We start from the raw sequence: 20,974 nt of genomic DNA on the forward strand, positions 1-20,974 counted from the left end.
TATATCTTTTTGCTTTTCATCCACTAATTTATTCGTGTTTTTCTCGTTGCCATGTTGCCACCAATAGCGTAGCTCCATTTTGTGCCTTTAAAAGCACATACAACCCACAATTCCTCTAGTCGCTCCGATGAAGAGCTAACGCTCGAAACATCAGCTTTTGTAATCGTTACGGTGGCTAATTTACCATTTCAACTTTGTTGAGATATCCAAATTATTCCGTTACCCCCACTGACACAGCCCCAAACAGTTTCTTCAGAAACTACCAGCCTTTATCAATTTGTTGAACCGACTATCCCAGTTGTATGTTATTTTTTGGTCACGCTAACAGTTCTTTAAACCCATGGCTGCGCATTTTCATAAGTAGAAAGATCAATACGACATTTAATAATAACAATACTAACAATAATTAAACTTATACCTTTATTTAAATTCAGCCAATAAACTTATCTAACATTTTTACACAACTTGATTCTAAAGCTAAGCCTAAATACTATGTGAAATCAATCTATAAATTCAATGAACAATGCTCAAAATCCAGCTATAATAATTCTTTAAATAAGAATGACTGAAGCTTTCAAACCAAACGGATTCTTTATAATAATAATCACTTATAAGATCAAGGAAGCTAAAAGAGCGTTTCAGTATTTACATAATTTACAACATATTTACAATACACTCGATAAACCATGAAACTGTATTTTACACATAAGACAAAAAGATACAATAATTGCAGGACCTAGATTTTGGCAAGGCATCTATCTAATTCAAAGTCCGCTTCTTGAACATTACTTATAATTGTTCTTTTAATTGTTCTTGACCCTCTAAGACAGAGCAGGGCCGACCTAACGATGGCAAAGGAAACTTTAGAACGTATCCAAGAGACAGTGGTGGTATAGTCCTCCCCTTTCTTTGCTGCTACCCGCTCTGCCAGCCTGTCATGGTATCTCTTGCACTCTTCTCCCATTCCGCTTGTTGTTGTAACGACTAATAGTGTAAATGTTCCCTGTTCCACGTCCATCACTCTTTGCGTATACAATCTCTTCTTCTCCTTCTCGTGCCGCTTGTATATCTGCTTGAGGTCCAGGTCTCCATAGGAATCAGCGTTGGGGTAACATACCCGTATGTATGTCAAAGAACGCTGACCTTTGCCTTTCCCAAAAGCCTCTGGCACGGATGTAAAGGCGAGCGTCAGGAGCTCTGTTAGCTCCTCTTGGCACCGACTTTCCTGTGAGCTCCTGGAGGACGGGCTCAATCTCGACATCATTGCAGACCATGCTAAGCTTGTCTGCCTCAAGATCTCTTAGCTCATTATGGCGCTGTATTATGAAGCCGCCACGCCAGCAGACCATGGCATGATCAACGTTGAAGACATCGCCACATACGCAGATAGATGGCTTATCGGCGATTTCCAAGTCATATCTGAGCTTTATAGCATCTCGAAACTCGCCCTTGTTCAGATTAAAGCCCATTTCCTCAGTCGGTATGACTGTCAGCCAGTTAGATGCACCTTTTTCAGAAGCAAGTTTAACAGCGCGCTGTGTCTTCTGAGTACGATAGTTTTTGAAGTCATTCAGTCTTTTTTCGAAGCACTTCGTTTTTCACTCTTCGCACACTTTGCTGTAATGAACTAACAAGGGCATCGTCTGGTGTTTCATGGACTCGTGAAACAATTTTCTCGACTAGTGGCGCTGTAGTCTTCATTGACGCTTTGTAATAAGGATAATAATAATAATAATAATAATAATAATAACTGTTTGTTAACAGCATATCTGTGGCTAAAAATGGCTGTACATAAATATAAAATTGTGTACCATGGTAAAATTAAAGGAAATGTTATAAATCAGGATTACGTATAATTAACAATTATTCCACGAGCGCGCGTTGGATATGAGATGATAGATAGCCAAAGAGGCGCGTAGCGCCGAGTTGGCTATAATCATCTCATAAACAACAAACGCGAGTGGAATAGTTGTTTTATGAAAAACGCTATATTAAATTATTAAATTTTATTAAATTTTTAGCTCCCTTTCAATTTTAAGCTTATGCGTGCGCTCACCATATCGTAGCTTATGGTATATTGGCTCATATACCATAATGGCTAAGGCAATGAAAAGTCTTGAATTGCATTATCCAATGATCCAGTTTTTAATAATAATATTTATTACAAACTGGATCATTGGATAATGCAATTCAAGACTTTTTATTGGCTTAGCCATTATGGTATATCAGCCAATATACCATAATCTACAAATATGGTAAGCGTACGCGTCAGCTTAAGATCAAAAGGGAGCTAAAAAATCCAGTTTCTTCTTACAAAATAATAATTTCTTGGGGGGGGGGGTTTAATAAAACAATTATTCCACTCGCGCTTGTTGGATATGAGATGATTATAGCCAACTCGGCGCTACGCGCCTCGTTGGCTATCTATCATGTCATATCCAACGCGCGCTCGTGGAATAATTGTTAAATACACGTGTATCTCTACGAAATGTCTACTTCAGATTTCAATTTTTTATAATTTTCTTTTAAAAAGGTATTGAAGTTCGGGCAGGATTTCACTACAGCTAGGAGGGAGTTAAAGCGCTTAGCGGCACAGTCTTCAAATGTGCCTGACTTCAGTGGTATTTTAAGGTTAATAGCTTCGCCGGAATGTAAGCATCTACCGTGTTGTACAGCTTCAAGCCTCAGACTCCTGGGCCAGTGTTCATTATACAACTATACAGGGCCTTGTATGCTGCCTTAATTACGTGCCAGTCCCGACGCTCACTCATTGGTAACTGGCCTAATTTGAACACTGCATGAAATGCCGAATATAAGGAAGTGTATTGAAGCATTAGACATTGTGTATACGGAACGATATACTGATGTATAATGATTTTGTTGAATAAGGATTGTATACTGTTCAGTATATTTTTCTTCTTATCCATGTGTGTACTGAAAATTAATCTTTCCTTACACAAAAGTGTAAAGTTAATTATGCAAGTAGTTTAACATACTCAGAAAAAAGCTCTTAACTGGACATATTTGGTATGATATAAGATCTTCTAGCCCACAGAATTTACATATGGCAATATATCTGGCAAATTGCATTATTTGAAATATCGAATATAAGGTGGTATAACGAGGCAGTATACACTCAGATAGGCCATTTGTTACCTTTGGATTACTAGACACTCATTTGCATTAATTGACTCTTTTGTGCCTGTTTGATCACTTGTGCCAAATGGCTCCTTTAAGTTGTCTGGCTCATTCATTCCGGTTTATCTCTTAAGCAGAAGTATGTTCGAGTTTGAGCTTGGTATATCATCATCAGCGGATCGCGGATGGCGTGGCGTCCATGATACTTTCCCCTACAGATGTTAATCGAAAGGTAGGATCGGCAATGTTCAAAGGCGAGTTAACTCCATTCCTTTCTAAAGGCCCGGCTACATAGTTGGGGCGGCCGTGTTTAAGATGAGATTTCATCAATCTTCGTCAAGTTCTGCAATCTTCGTCAAGATTCCGAAACTGTGGATCAGTTTGTCACACGCTTGAAAAACAAAGTGAAATCTTGCGAGTACCCATCGCCGGTTGATGACATGTTGCGAGACAAGTTCGTGTTTAGTATACGAGATCTACAAGTGAAGGAACGATTACTGAGAGACGAGAAGCTTACAATGGAAAAGCGATTTCTATGGCAAGATCGTCCGAGACTTTGAAAGAACAGATTAAAGCGATGGGTCCTGTGGTTCTTCTCACTCGTGGGGCTCTTGCCCTGCTTTCGGAGAAACGTGCGACTACTGCTGGAAGAAGGATCATTTTGCGAATGTTTGCCGTAAGTGACTACGGGATATTGGCGGGAAAACAGTACACGCAGTCGTTGAATCGGAGTGTAGTGACAACGAAGCCGATTTGCTAACTTTCTCAGTGGAGTCTAGTGCGGAAGATCCTTCTAAAGATGAATGGCACATCTCGCTCAAGATCGTTGATACAAATGTAAGTTTAAAAATAGATTCGGGGGCTGATTGTAATGTCATCTCCAAGTCGTTGTCTGATCGGCTTCCAGTGGATCCCAGACAGTCCTGCCGATGCAAAGCCAAACTAAAAGTTTATGACGGACGTCGAATCACACCTTGCAGCAAGGTGAGCCTAACTTGCGAATATAAAGGAGAATTCACAGTGATAGACTTCATACTTGTTGAGCAAGACCTACCATCCATTCTTGGATTGAAGTCCTGTCTCGATCTAGGCATGATAAAGAGAATTTACCCCCTTGAAGAGAACCTGAAATCCGAATATGCACACGTGTTTGAGGTCTTGGGTAGGATCAAAGGCGTCCAGTACAAGAATCAAGGTGATCCCAATGCCATCCTTGTTGTGCACCCTCCCCGTCAGGTTCCTGTGGCCCTTCGCGAACCTCTTAGAGAGGAACTTCAGAGAATGGAAAAGCTGAGAGTCATTAAGAAATGTACAGAACCCACTGCTTGGGTACATAGTCTTGTTGTTGCTAAGAAAAAGAAGAACAAACTCAGAGTGTGCATGGATCTTAGCGATCTCAGTCGTGCCGTGATGTGCGAACATTTTCCCGTGCAGACCGTGGAAGATGTGATTAGCAGAATGGCCAGTGCAAAAGTGTTCAGTGTCCTTGACGCTAACCATGGCTTTTGGCAGGTTAAACTAGCCACGGACAGTAACAAGTTAGCTACCTTTAACACCCCATTTGGCCGGTATAGTTATACACGTTTGCCATTTGGGATAGCATCGGCTCTAGATGTGTTCCAAAATGTTATGTCTCATTTGTTTCAGGACATTGAAGGTGTTGAGGTAATTGTGGATGATCTGCTTGCGTGGGCAAACGGATGTGGAGCAACATGATGTGAGGCTTAGAAAGGTGTTGGACCGCTGCTGTGAGCGTAACCTCAAGCTTAACAGGGAGAAATGCCATTTTCGAGTATCCGAAGTTCATCATGTGGGCCACGCGTTGAGTGCAGATGGTGTTAAGCCAGACCCGAATATTGTTGAAGCAATCATTGCTATGCCAACCCCAGCCAATCGTGAAGACTTACGGAGATTCTTGGGTGTGCTAGCGTATTTACCTAAGTTCATCGATTCCAAACATGTCTCAGAAGAGTGCCCCACCTCGCCAGCTGTTCCAGAAAAATGTCGTATGATCCTGGGAACAAGTAGAGGATGATGCATTTACAAGCCTGAAAATTTCAATATCATCAGCTCCAGTCCTCAAGTTCTTTGACCCGAAAGAACCAATGACCCTGTCGGTTGATGCAAGCTCAAAAGGGGTTGGTGCAGTCCTTCTGCATAATGACCTCCCAGTTGCTTACGCATCCAAAGCCCTGACTCCCAGCCAAGAAAACTATGCGCAGATGGAGAAGGAAGTGCTGATGATCGTCTTTGGGTGTGAACTGTTTCATGATTATTTGTATGGGCAACGGGAGATTACGGTTCAAAGCGACCATAAACCGTTGGAGGCAATCCTGAAGAAGCCCATACATCAAGCACCCCTTCGCCTTCAAAGGTTGATTCTCAGGATTAAGCCTTACGCAGTTGAGGTTAAGTATATACCTGGCAGCAAACTGCCCTTAGCTGATACGCTCTCCAGAGCATATTTACCCCACAACGGTACAGACCAACCTGATGAGTTTGAAATTCATGTCCTGGACTCTGGACATTTGTCGGAGACGATGTTTCACAAGTTGAGGGACGGAACTGAGAGTGACCCTGAACTTCAACAGTTGCAGAAAGTTGTCATGAGTGGTTGGCCGCAGACTAAAGTAGAGACACCAGTTGAGACAAGACCTTACTGGAACTACCGAGATGAAATAACCTGCTACGAGGGGTTAATGTTCAAGGGTGATCGCATAATTGTTCCCCATAGCCTGCGAAATACTTCAACGCATACACGCTGCTCACCTGGGGATAGAGAAGTGCAGAGCGCGAACCAGAAGGGCAGTGTTTTGGCCAAGTATAAATAATGCCATCGACGAGTTGGTATCCAAGTGTAGTACCTGTCAGCAACACCAGCGAAGCAACCAGAGGGAGCCGTTGATTCCTCAAGAGGTCCCTGAGAGAGCCTGGGCGACAGTTGCAGCAGACATTTTCTATTATAAAGGGAGAGACTACCTGCTTGTAGTTGGTAGTTGACTATTTCTCCAAATATCCTGAAGTAGCCCGCCTCTCCTGTAAGAATAGTGAAGCAATCATCTTGGCCATGAAAGATATGTTTGCACGTCAGGGAATCCCTGAGAGGCTAATCGCAGACAACATGCCTTTCAATAGTGTGAAATTTAAGGACTTTCCCGGTAAGTGGGAGATAGAAGTGGTAACCTCAACTCCACACTACCCGAAATCAAATGGTCTTGTGGAAAGAAATTTCTAAGGAAAGCTGATGAGTCAAAACAGGATGCATTCCTCGCTTTATTAGAGTTCCGTAGTTCCCCTATCAGTGGAATGGATGATTCCTTAGTAGAACTTCTTATGAGTAGAAAGCTTAGAACAAGACTGCCAACTTCCAAGAGTCTCCTTGAACCACAGCCTATGTCTACTTCTCAGATTCTTCATTACCTGCTGACACGTCAACAGCGTCAGAAAGTACTCTATGACCGCGGCACTCGGCCACTTTCCAAGCTACACGAAAGCGAACCTGTGCGAATGAAGCAGGGACGGGAATGGACACCCTCAGTGGTCATCTGACAACACCAAACTCCTCGTTCGTACATTGTAGCATTGTAGCGACCCCTGATGGAACCCAGATGCGTCGAAACCGCTTCCATCTTCAATCGTTAAAGGAGGAGGCATCTCCAGTCCCAAGCCCAGCACCAAGCCCAGCATGGGTAGCAGGAGGCAGTGATGAGTCAAATTCATGTATGCAGCCAAGCACAGATGCTAGTATCGAAACGTCAGAGATGGAAGCACGGCCCGATTTCCCGCAAGAGTATCAACCCCTCAGAAGAAGTCTACGGGTCCGCAGACCACCACAGCATCTTACTGAAACTGCATAATGATACTGCCAAGCTGATGACAAGTTTAAGCTAGAAGAACCTTTGGGATAATTTTGTAGTCGTACACACTCGGAACATTGTGGACTGTTAGTACCTAGTTTATATATTAGAATCTCGTTTATGTTTTAACTTTTTTTTAAGAAAAGGAGATGTCACATTGGGACGTCATGCGTGACACGCATGCTTTATGACATTATTGCATAACGGCTCGCACGTGGTTTTTATTTTGCTTTTCGACTCGTATCTTTTGACATAAACAAAAACGATTTTGTTTTTGTTAATGCTCACGCATACACAACATGGCGTTATTTTTTTAGGCATTTCGTTCACGATTTTCAACAAATTCTTAAAAATCCCACATTCATTTCCTCAAGGTAAACTTTACATATTTTGAAAGATCGTTAGCTCGGGTATTTTCACTCTTAATCTTACGAGATTGTAATCAAAGGCACATGCTCCAAATTATCGTTACTCTTCGCCTACCGTTTTAAGTAGCATAGGAGAGCCATAACCTCTTTACTTCTCTTGAATACTCAGATAAATCTAATGTTTATGAAATCATGGTGTTTCGACCGTGGCAAGTTACACAACAAATTGGAACTCTGACGGCTTTTTCTAGCGAAGTAGTTTTGACAAGCGAGTCAAGTGAATCATGACTAATTTCCACACTGTTTGCACGCGTTTGGCATCGCCAAAATGTGCAGAAGTTGAAAATGGCTTCCATTGCTTTTCTCAGGAATTAACAAATATTTCGAGGAAAAAACTGTATGGCATTCATATACTTACTAAAGGCTACCTATAGGCAAAAGACGAGTGAATTTGATTGTTTTTTTCAGCTTTGCCGAAGATTTGCGATTCTGTTTGATTCTTGCACGGATCTGCTCTTAAACTAGCGGATCGAAGAGTTGACTGACGGAGTCAATGCTCGTGACAGCGAAGTGAAATCATTATCAAGGAGCGATCATGTACAGGAAGCTGATCAGTCAACCCAATGGTGGCGGCCGTGGAATAAAGAGTAAGAAACTAAATTATCGCTCGTCGTTCAAGCAAGTTTGCCTTTTTCCATTTCGCTACATATATGTATGGCGATCAGTGTTCGTCAGGATGCGCACAATCTAGCAATAAGCATCATCGGCTGCGATAAGTCTTAAAAAACGTTTGCCGCTTAACATAAATGATGTCGCCATTCAAAGCAAATGAGAGACGATGTCATTTCAAAGTACTCGAGTGACATTTAGAGTGCAATTATACCAAAGTTATAGCCTCTACAATGAATTCAAACTTCAAAACCGTTAACATTTTGTTGATGCAAGCCATCATGAACTTGCCAAAAAACTCAAAACTTCAGAACTTTTTAAGGACGTTAAATTCAAGGTAGTATCAGCATCAACCGCTAGTTTTGAACTTGAAGATTTTGTATACATCTAAATGTAGATTGATTGTTTCAATGTCACACTTATGGCATTCAATACGGTTTAATTTGTTTTAATTCTATTTAACGTTTAGCTGCATTTGAATTAATAAGTAGTATTTTATTGTACACGACCCCACAAGCTTTTATCGCGTATAAATAAAGATAAACAACCAACCAACCAAACAACCATTATCCAGGTGAGAAATTTTGGCTGCGGAGGAGTTTAAAAGGTTCCGACACTTTTGTCCTTGCGGCACCGCCAAACTAAGCCAAATCTACTTTAAAAAGGAAGTTTGCGTTACCTCAGTCTCTAGAAGAACTAAAAACAAGACAAATAACGAAAAACGAAACAAGAAATGGTTATTTGGTAATCATGGCCTCTATTCTAAAATTAAATTTTAGGGTTAAAAGGGAAGCTATTCAAATGACTGATGCATGAACTGACCAAAACCTATAATAATAATAATAATAATAATAATGATAATAATAATAATAATAATAATAAAAGTCTTTATTAAGCACTCTAAACAACAAACGTGTTTAGTTACAATGATATGAACTCAGCAAGTATAAAACTAATTGACTAACTAAATCACTAGCTAACTAACTAATAAGAGAACAAATATCTATTAACAAAAGTCCTCTTGAAACGTTCGGTTCTGACAAGCGAGAGAATATAATTTTGGCGCCTCTTACGTAGCGTAACCATTGGTCGCTCTGGTGGCAAAAGGTCATCTAGAGGAGGATCTGTTTTGCATCCTAACTAATAACGCTTTCGATGAAACTGTTCGTGTTTCAACGAATTAACCACAAGATGAATAGGAGGAAGACTCGTGGACGTGCAAGAAGAAGACAGACACGAGGAAGGCAGCTCAGAAGAAGAGATAGAGCAGCTCGCTGCAAGTTGTTCGAAAACTGCGTCCGTTGAAGTTTCGTTTCTCTTTTTTGTTAATCTTATCATTATGTGGCAGAGTTGGGACACTTAGTTCGGTATAATGTAAAGACGAGACTGTTCTACCATAAAACAGCGTTGCGTATAGCAATAATATTTACTTGGCATGTTGTAGTTCTGACTGAGGTTTCATATCTGTTTTTCTTGTGTTTCTTTTCTTAAGTTCCCGGTAAGAAAACCACATGCATGGTGCCATTGAATGCAAATAAAATAGTTTCACTCATGAGAACTTGTTTCTATTGGTCATTAACGTCTAAGCAGTACACTCCTTGTGTCATTTACAATGCACCTATCTCGATACTCCTTTACAGGTCCCCAAGTTCGATGAATATTTCTGGTATTCAGTCTATTTCGATGTCATTATGTTATGCCCTACCCGGGATGTAATAGATCTAAACAAAAATATATCTGTCGGTAGAAATTCCCAGAATTCTTGTTAAAGTAGTGTCCGATATGTACATATACTGCTTTGTACCCTAAGCTCTAAGGAATTCAACATGAAATATAAGAACCCGTATCTGCCAAGTCTACATACCAGTATATTGCACGTCACACACAATATTCAGGATGCGTAACGGCATGAATACTGAAACATTTAACAATTATTCCACGAGCGCGCGTTGGACATGAGATGATAGATAGCCAACGAGGCGCTACGCGCTACGCGCCTCGTTGGCTATAATCGTCTCATATCCAACAAGCGCGAGTGGAATAATTATTTTTTTTAAAAAAAACGCCCCTAAGATATTAGACAAATCTTCTCGACTTTATTTTGTAAGAAGAAACCAGATGTTACAATGTACAGATATTAGATTATGGTATATTGGCTCATATACCATAATGGCTAAGCCAATAAAAAGTCTTGAATCGCATTATCCAATGATCCAGTTTTTAATAAAAGGAATTATACCACTTGTATATACGGTCCTGGTATTTTCTTAGCATACCCTGACGTGTACTGATCATTATACGGACCTTACACCTCCTTATATCTACCGTATACAGTTGTGTATACTGACTGTATACGCCCCAATGGAAAGGTCCTTATACAGAACATTTTATGCAGTGGAACAGAGTATTCACAGAGTTCACATAGTGACTCGTGACAAGGCTGGCAGCGGAAAACTGAATATGCTGAAGCTTTGATAAATGATCTGAGAATTCCCCAGGTTCAAACTTGGAAGTACGTTGATGACACGACGGTGTCAGAGATCGTCCTGCTCAAAGTATCAGGTTTCGCCCATACCGCTGTCAAAGTCGGGGAGGATTGGTCCAAAGCACAGAAGATGCAGCGTAACGCCGATAAATGCAAAGTCCTGGTCATCGACTTCACAAGGCAGAAACACCATTTCACTCCTCTCCTGGTAGACGGCAAGGAATTAGAGACTGTAGAGATGGCTAAGATTCTAGGCGTGACTATTTCGCGTAACCTTAAGTGGAATAACCACGTTAATGATTGCATCAAAATAGCAAACAAACGATTATACTTTTTAGTCCTCCTAAGGAGAGCCCGTGTTTCTGCGGAAGATATAATTAATTTCTATTGTACAACAATACGTCCTGTTCTGGAATACAGCGCGCAAATATTCCATCATGCGTTACCCGCGTATCTTAGTGATGACATCGAAAGGGTCCAAAGGCGCGCATTATCTATTATTTCTCCAGAACTGTCATATCATGACTCCTTAGATAAGCACGGTTTAGCTTCGCTCTACGACAGACGCAAGGCTGGTTATGCACGGATCTGCTTCTGTCCACCTCAAATCCATTTCATAAATTATACACTTTGCTGCCAGATAGACATCATTCAGCGTGCAATACAAGACGCCATATCAGCGCGTTTTTAACATGCCGCGCTTCCGCACTAATCGTTTTAAGTCATCATTCATTCCGGCTATCTGCGCGAGGGCTAATCTAGGGTCTTAGAATCGACTTCGTTTGATTCCTTTGCTGTATAATTGTAATTATATTAGGTCTTAGAATTTTTTTGTAAATTTTGTAGTTTTATATAGTCTCAAATATAGATTTATAAATCATTTCTGAAAAGTACGCAATTTATAATTAGCATATGGCTGCAAAGTATTTTTATTCTTATAGTAATAAACTATCTATCTATCTTTTTAAGCAGATTTTCACTGATGAGCGGGTAAAATACAATGTCACTAAAGTGTAATCGTGATAGAACTAACGATTCGACAAGATGCTTTCTTCACTTGTAATTATTGAAGCTCTTGATTTAAGTGTGGCTAAGGCAACATAACATGGAACAGCTAAATGTTTGATATGGTCGTCTCATTTGAGGTTACAGCGGATGTTAACCCCGTGCAACTTTGTAGATTCAACTCGCTCAAATGACCAACCACTTCTGATCATTATTCTTACATGGGCAGCGAAAGCCATCACTGGACTTCTAAAATCAGTGATAACAGTTTGGGGAAACTGATTTCATAACCCGTGCTAATGTGAAATTTACATCTAACTCCCGCTTTTTGGTCGGTATCATCAAAACACCGTAAATCACATCTTTATTTTGTTAACTTAAAATGACTTGAAATTTACAAGAAATTTCCCAGAGGGTATCATTTAATTATGAGGTGGGATGACATTTGCTGGGTGGAGAGAACCATGACTAGGGTCTTATTAGGATTCAAGGCAAGGTTAGAGTCCTTAGACCATGATCCCAGTTTAGTAAGGGATTCGTTTAAATCGCAAGTCACTGATTCCAATTCCCTTACTGCACAGTAGGTGTAGAGGGATGTATCATCAGCGTATAAATCTGTATAATTTGGATATATCAACAAAGTTGAAATGGTAAATTGGCCACCGTAACGATTACAAAAGCTGACGTTTCGAGCGTTAGCCCTTCGTCGGAGCGAATAGAGGAATTGTGGGTTATGTGTGCTTTTAAAGGCAGAAAATGGAGCTACGTTATTGGTGGGAATATGGCAACGAGAAAAACAAGAATAAATTAGTGGAAGGAAAAGCGTTCATTGATCCCTGTGGGATTTAGACTGCCGGTTTGAAAGATGAGCTTTTGTTCAAGACTGCCAAATCTATAAATATGTATAAATGTGTACTTCGGTTTCAGGAGGTGTATGAAAGTGATCCTCGTAGTAATGAACCTTACTCATGTAGTAGTGGAAATAAGGCCTGAAAAAAACTCAGGCCCGTACGGGATTTGAACCCATGACCTCTGCGATACCGATGCAGCGATCTACCGACTGAAATAACAAGCTAACTAGTAATCGTCAGTGATTGGAAATGTTTTTTTTTCGCAACCCAGCAACCATCTATTCCAGTAAGCTCAGAACATTTTCTATGGGCTCGTTTTTTGAGCAAATTGAATGTATTTGTGATGCACGGACGCCGTCAAGATGAATCAGTTTTAAATAATGTTATGTTGCATGAGGTCAACTACATTGACGCAGTGCTTATCTTAGTTGATCCGACTAGAGTCAAGTTAACTTTTGTTTAAAATCACAACCCATTAACCTTTCTATTGATTCCTTGCACCCCAGCCCCATTCGTCATTTTTTGGTGAAGTTTGAGTAAAACTTAGTTTTTTATGTTCTCGTACCTTATAACTAAGATTTTTCTCATTCCCTTAGAGCTAAACAACAGACGAAACAAAAAACATGACATCAGTACTTGAAGAGATCATAGGGATCATCCTCACAGTCCTTTACGGCATCACGATGCTCCTAACATTTGCAGGGAATTGTTTCCTCATCTACATCGTGTGGAAGAAACCTGAGGTAAGATCACTGACAAGCTTTATGTTTGTCAACAATGTCATTGCCGATTTACCGGTGGCACTGATTGTGGTGCCATGGTCGATTGCCCAAGTACACACAGACGGCTTATGGATGATACCAGGAGTATTTGGGAAAGTCATGTGCAAAGGTGTGGTAGACATTGTCCATGCCACATTAACAGCGTCCATTCTCTGCCTGACAGTTATAGCAATGGACAGGTACGACACCGTTGTTCATCTTTTTAAGAATGGAACTTTTTATTGTTCTATTTTTGTGATCTGCACTTGTCATGTTCTACTTACCTATATTTACCTTCTCTGACTCAAATGCAGTCTCCAGAATCACGTTTGAATCTAAACTGGAAATGATTCTTGTAACGCCGCCAAATGTAATCATCGTCACAAAATGTAATATTGCCGCAAAATGTTATAACATTCGCTGCAAAATGTAATACTAGTGCAAAATATGATAACTTCAACGCAAAATGTAATAAATTACTCAACGCAGAATGTAATAACTTTTGAACGCGAAATGTAATAACTTTCATTACTAACGCGTAATGTAATAACGCAATATTTAATAACTTCTTTCACGGATAATCGAAAACCCAAAATGTAATACAAATAGTTAGGTGAAATTGAAATACTAGATCAAAGGTCTACGGCGTAATGCAAAAGTCATGTGTATTCAAGCAGATTCTCGATGAAGATGGAAGGTCTTGTTGTTTTCTTTCCAGGGATAACTTGTAATAAAGTAAAGACTAACCAACCTAGCTTCTTCGATTAATAGCGAGTTCGCTTATTTCTTAAACGAAGTCATTATGGATCACTACGCAGTTCTAAGTTAACTTAGAAATTAAACGAACACTCTTGTACAAACAATAAAATCTAACTAAGTGAAAGCACAATAACAACCTTCCCTCTTTGACACATATTAATTGTTCTTATTATTCACTCCTAAATAGTTAAATAAGTCCATACAACTTATATTTCTCTCTCGCACCAACATAATTAGTTCATCAATGAAGGGGGGTTCTCATTTAAAAATATCCCTCGAGGGCAGACGCATATAAGGATACAAACGTAACGTTTGTCTCATAACTGCCTGGATTGCATGGATGTCAGGGTTCAAATACAACCATGTGAATGATGAGGAAACGTTTGGTAGGTTTTCACTGTTTTGGCCTGTGTTCATTTGCTTGATTACTTTTACTAGTTTCTGGAGTTTTTCTGCTTGCCTGAAAACAATTCTCACTATTGGGCACGTTCACACTGAAAGAATTACTATTCGGCTTCTTAAAAAGTGACAATGTATATTTTTATGTTTAAACAATATATGTATCACGAAAACGATGTGAGCAGAGCAAAATTTGCCTAACATTCTCCTGAAATAGTCAAGCCGAAATAGCTTATAATCGTTAAAAGAATCTTCAAAGTAACCTAATAGAAAGATACTTCGGTATTAATTCACAAGTGAGAGAACCCTGCCTTTAGAGTTTACCAGGAAACCTTAAATTCCTTTTATTTGATTTACGTAATCTACGATGGGTAACACAATGAAGTAAAGAGAATACAGGTCATTACACAATGCGTTAGGGAAGTTGATATACTTCGCGTTAAAAATTTATTACATTTTGCGTTGAGTGATTTGTTACATTTTGCGTCGATCTTATTACATTTTGCGTTTGTATTACATTTTGCAGCGAATATTGTTACATTTTGCGTCGGTATTACATTTTGCGGCCATGATTACATTTTGAGGCGTAACATTTAGACTTCCTGAATCAAAATTGTAAAATAACCCTCGCGCGCCATCTTAGGTTAAAAAATTTAGAATATGTCTTCTGGTCAGTTAAAAATGACATTTTCGAAAAAACAGCCGTTCGGATTAAAGATTAATGAGTAAAACAGGGCATAGGAGTGTCGTCGGTTGGATTCGATGATATCGATTTAAGGAAAGCAATCAGATCTACATGAAAAGCTCGATAAGACACCTACTTTTACATCTGCTGCGCGTTTTCTAAATGGGCTAAACCCGTACTTCTAAACTTTAGAACTACGGGCTCGGTCCATTAGAAATTACTGCATGCACTGCTCCACAGCAAAGATCGCTGCTATTGGCTAAAACTAGCCAATCAAATTGCCCCGCAATTTACCTAGCACATTCTTCAAGATGTCGGGTCGAAAGCGAAGGAAGATTCATTGTAAACAACGGTATTTTAAAACAAACTTGCATTCGAAAAACTTTAATTCATCGAAAAAAATTACGCTCTCTGCTTCTGGGAGTACGGTTCTACGGCCTACAGTTTACTCTGGCGGGTTTGAAAGCAACAGTGATGTTGGAAATGTTGTTTTTGATCCACCTGAAGATCATATTCGCTACAGAACTCATTGAACGAAGTCGTCCCACGCCGAGAACAAGGTAGTTTCACTTTTTGGTTCTGCTCCTCCTCTACTTCTTGAGAGGGAGCGGCTTTTCGCTTCATTGCGGCTCGCTTATTACCGATCCATTTCTACAATACATATTAAAACTATTTAATTGAGGTTCACTCGAGTGAGGAGAAGCATGTGAAAAGCAATGAGTGTTGTGATTATCCACACGTGGCATATATCTAATACTATAGACAGAGGTATAATTAGCTTGTTACAAAGATATACCCCTACGAGTTCCACGGGAAGAGAAACAATAAACTTGGCTTGGATCTATCTGTAAGAGTCTTTTCTGTCTTGCTGGGAGAATATTGGCCCTTGGACTTTTCTGGACAGACCTCGCTGCACTTGGTTTGTACTGTCAAGACCTCGGGCCACTATTCTCCTAGTATGGCCCTCCCGCTTGGTTCATAAGGTGTCTATATGGCCCTCAACAAAGTAAGAGGTATTTAAAGCTGTATTTAATTTTGTTTTTCGTTTTGTTTCCTTAACTTCTTAAGATATTCATCTCGTAAGCGCAGATAGGCGAACCTTTTACAGTTGTCAATTTCATTTGAGCTTAAAACCGTATAATCATTTTATTGTCACAGATCTGTGAAATGATACAGGGGAATTATTTGCGTGCAATGAAACTAAGAGAGGAAGTCATTAGATGAAAATTAAATTGAAAATGCGGCGGTTCCATAAAGCGATTTTGACATTAAAGTGATCTGAAATGCGTAGTGTGCTTTCTTATGATTGTGTATGCTAAGAAAACACGGTGAAGTGAAATGTTGACGCCATACCAAGTTTCCCGCAACCTGAAAGGTTGTTTTGATAGGCTGAGTTGTGCCAGGATCCCGAAGACGGTCCTGTTTTAATTTCTAGTCGTCGAGTAGTTCATTCAATGTAGGTAAAACTGATATTTTCCTTTCATCGTTCTCCCATGAACAAAATTTACGAGCACTTTTTATTTCGCAAACTCTAACTGGAGTTCTCAGATAACGTTTAGGCCGAATAATAAATGACAGTTTTACCAAACAACGGTTAATCTTTGTTGAGAAAAATGGTCTTATAAGTTTTTCAGTCTTTCATTTATTACACATCAAAGATGTGTGGGAATATTACGTTTTCATCCATTGGTACAACTATGCTAACAACATTATGTAAGGCATTTGTCTACACTTTCTGTGCGTCATAACGATGAACCATTAATGGAAACCTAAATGACAAGCCCAGGCTTGTGTTACAAGACGCCTTTCAGTTAAATTATCGTTTTCAATTACTAGATGTAACTGCGTTCTATTTGCACAGTGCATTATTTTTTCTCCATTCAGATTCTACTTAAGGTCTGTGCTTGACCCACAGCTGCTCCTGATTATTTAAAACAAAACGACAAATTCGCGAAGAAATAAAATGACAGACATAGAACACTAGTTTCCCAAATTCCTCAGATTTCCTACATTTTCTTGCATTACAATTAAGCATTCCATTGGAGGCAAATTTGTCTTTTTTTGCCTTCCTGTTCCTGAGACCAGCAGGTTAATTACGTATGCAAATGTCTTTTAAAGTACGGAGCACCTGCATTAACACTCTGCCTGCAGAAAATTTGAGAAACTGCAAAGCGTCCATTTTGAAGTAATCTTGAGTTTCCGCATGTAAAGCCGGTTTCCAGCTTGTTTTTTTCTCAAGTTGATGATAATTTTTTCCATCGCATATCATTTTGAACATAACCTAATGACGAAATCCAGTACAACAACTTCTCAACTCAAACTTTCTTTTAAAAGTTGCTCGAAACAGAGTTCGTTATCTTTTACTGTCTTATCGCGCGCAGTTTGCATTTACGTGCGTGTGAAATTCCCACGGTGACAGCATGTTCAGTACCTCAAACGCCATTGAGAACTGGTTAGTGAAGGCATTTGTTATTGGATATTGTCCCTGGCCTCTATGTCCATTTTCCCTGTTGTTCAAACCGTGGAAAACCACAATTCCCAATGCATGCTATCTGTTTACGATTTGGGCGATCCGTATAGGGCTCTGCGAGGAATATTCCTCTTCCTAGTAGTGGTCAACTATCTGACCCCTTTGAGTGTTATTTCTGTGCTTTATACTATTACCGCACGGAGGTTATGGTTCCATGTTGCACCTGGAGGGGAACATTTTGCAGGAAACCGAGAGCAACTTGAAACCTCAAAGAGGAGAGTAGTTAAGATGCTCATCGTTGTTACCTGTGCCTTTGCCCTTTGCTGGCTCCCAGCACAGGTGGTCCACGTGATAATTGTCATGCAAGCATGGAATGTTGAGGTAACTCTTCAGCCGAATGTGATGTTTTTGTGTTTTTGGTTCGGTCACGCCAACAGCGCCATCAACGCATGGCTGTACATTTCCCTGAGTATCAAGATCAGTACAGCATTTACAAGGATCGCCAATAGAAAGAGCAGCCGATCGCCCCCGAGTCTCAGTGTCAAAACATCGAATGCCTTTTTACCACCTGAAGAAGAGGCTGTCCAGGATGAATCAAAACTGTAAACTCTCTTATAACATGAAACATTTAATACCGATTTTGGAAATTGTAATCAAGAAAGCGAAACTTTCTTAAGACAGATTTTAATAATTTGATGCATATGATATGAACTCATATCTACGGTATGATAATGATAACAAACTAAGTAATTTAATCACCACTGATTTAAACGAGAACTGCTCTATTAGCTAATAAGAATAAAAGGAAGGATCAGTCGCAGAGTCAACGGTACGTAGGAGCGAATGGTCTTTTTATTCTTCAGTGGATCTGTGGACTGGTGGAACGGAGGCCGATGCTTGAGGCACTGTGGCCGAGTGTTCGGGGTGCTGCGATTACAATCTCTTTTGGTCTCGGGTTCAACCGCTCTACTTTGCAAATTGCTGGTTTTTTTGTCGTTTGCCCCAAGTTCAGCTATTGGTAGCACTTTGTATTTAGCTAACGAACTGGTTTGCCTCCTGCCAGCTGGAATTTTTAGACACCATACTTACTTACTTAATCCTCTTCGTGTTGTTAAACACATAAGGCCTCGGCCAAAAAGCACCATTGGCTTCTGTCGGGTGCTTGTCGTTCCAGGTGACCCCATGTCCAGCTGTTTTCCTTCATCTCTTTCTCCACTGTCCTCCTCCATCTTTCTTTCGGCCTGCCTCTCTTCCTACGACCATCAGGGGTCCATCTGAGGGCAACTCGTTGTAAAGCTGCTGAAGGCATGCGCAGCATACAAAACCTTCCAAAAAGCTAGACGCACGCTTAGATGACGTTAAGAAAGTATTGCTAGAACAGTTTCTAGATGAGAAGCTGTCCACCTGTAACACTGACGTTGACGAGCTCAGAGTTGTTCTTCAGAACGCTTTTGCCCATGTCCTTGCTTAAAAGAATAGATAGCATAACGACAGGTTCGATGATCAGGATGATGCAATTCAAAAACTCCTCCAAGATAAGAATATGGACAGGCATGGTTTGAGAAGGCTCATTAGAGAGCTCAAAAACGATTGGTTCCGACATAGAGCTGAAGAACACCTTCGCGACGTGGAGAGAATGACAAGGACACATCGAAATCAGTCGCTAGACATTTTAATTTACCTAATCATTCTAAGCAACATATGGCAATCTACGGTCTTTCCTTACAGTTAGGTAGCACGGAAAGCCGTAAAACTCGTGCACAAAAGCTCATCTTTCAAACCGGCAGTCTAAATCCCACAGGTATCAACGAACGCTTTTCATTCCACTAATTTATTCTTGTTTTTCTCGTTGCCATGTTCCCACCAATAACGTAGCTCCATTTTCTGCCTTTAAAAGCACACAAAACCCATAATTCCTCTATTCGCTCCGACGAAGGGCTGACGCTCCAAAGGTCAGCTTTTTAAAGCGTAAAGGTGGCTAATTTACCATTTCAACTTTGTTGATGGATTCAAATTATTAGAGCTGAAGAAGCAGAGCGATACTCTAAGGAGATGAACCTCAGAAGCTTCTATGCCACTCTAAACACTGTTTATGGTCCAAGATCCAGAACCTCTCATCCAGTAAAATCAAAAGGTGGCGAGCTCCTATTGACTTATATGATAAAAGACAGATGGGTTGAACAGTTCAGCGACTTACTAAACCAACCAACTGACGTTCACTTGACCATTTTCAATGGCATAAACCAGCTTCCAGTCATCGAATCAATGAGCCGCCCAATCGAAGAACAAGAACTTGATCAAGCTCTCAGAAACACCCGATTAGGAAATAGCCCAGGTCCTGAGGGCATTCTTCCTGAAATACTTGTGAATGGTGGACGTCGATTGAGAGCTTTCCTGCTTGTCCTGTTTAACATCTGCTGAACTACAGAGATAATTCCATTGGACTTGATAGATGCGAAACATCGCCAAATTGTTCAAAAAAGGCGACAGAAGTCATTGCGGCAATTACAGAGGTATATCGCTACTCAGTGCTGTTGGAAAAGTATTCGCGGATGTCATCTTGAAGAGGTTACACCCATTAGCGGAATCCATGTATCCCCAGTCGCAGTCAGGGTACCGTAACGAAAGAAGTACACTAGACAGAATTTTCACGCTTCGCCAGCAGATGGAAAATAACAAGAAAGCAACGCAGACGCTTGTACATAGCCTTCGTGGACTTTGCCAAGGCGTTTGACACTGTCAATCGTGAGCTTATTTCCATCATCCTTGGCAAACTTGGCTGTCCGCCAGAGTTTATAAGAATCATCAAGAAGCTATGTACAGATGTACACGCCAGACTTGTAGTTGCTGGTGAACTGATCCAATCCCTTGAATACAATAGCGGGGTTAAGCAGGGGCGTAAACTAGCTCCAACACTCTTTAGCATCTACGCAGCAGTCTTACTCTGGCTCGCTTTCAAGAAAATCAGACAGACCTGCAGTGTACAGATCAGGTAATGTTATGATGAAGATCTTTTTTACCTACGCAGACTCAAAGCAAAAACCAAAGTTCTTACAGAGTTTATTAGAGAAGCTCAGTATGTTGACGACATTGCTATTTTCAGTGACACGCTAGAGGGTCTGCAATCGCTTTTAACCTCCTATAACGTCGTTGCTAAGAGGATGGGCCTGTGCATCAACACGGTTAAAACAGAAACTATGTGTATTGGTAACACAGCTGAGTTCTTCGTAGATGGTACTAGATCAGGAAACGTCACCCGCTTCAAGTACCTCGGCAGCTATGTCAGCAGTGACTGATCTATGAAGGAGGAAATTGCCTCTCGTATTCAAGCAACGTCATGTACATTTGGTCGAATACGTAAAATAGTGTTCGATTCGCATGATATAACAGCTCCGACTAAAGTTGTTGTGTACAACCAATGCCTAATGCCCCTTCTGATGTATGGCAGTGAAACTTGGACTCTATATCAACATGAAGTCAGGCAGCTCCGCACAATACAACAGCGTCATCTACGTCTTATCTTAAAC

General features: G+C 40.4%; 1 pseudogene; it reads right to left on the reverse strand.

Annotated features, from left to right (window-relative positions):
• Nucleotides 1-736: 736 nt before the first annotated feature.
• LOC148724295 (uncharacterized) lies at nt 737-1,707 on the reverse strand (annotated as a pseudogene).
• Nucleotides 1,708-20,974: the final 19,267 nt, after the last annotated feature.

Source organism: Stylophora pistillata, chromosome 9 (genome assembly GCF_964205215.1).
Source record: "Stylophora pistillata chromosome 9, jaStyPist1.2, whole genome shotgun sequence".
Classification (NCBI taxonomy): Eukaryota; Metazoa; Cnidaria; class Anthozoa; order Scleractinia; family Pocilloporidae; genus Stylophora; species Stylophora pistillata.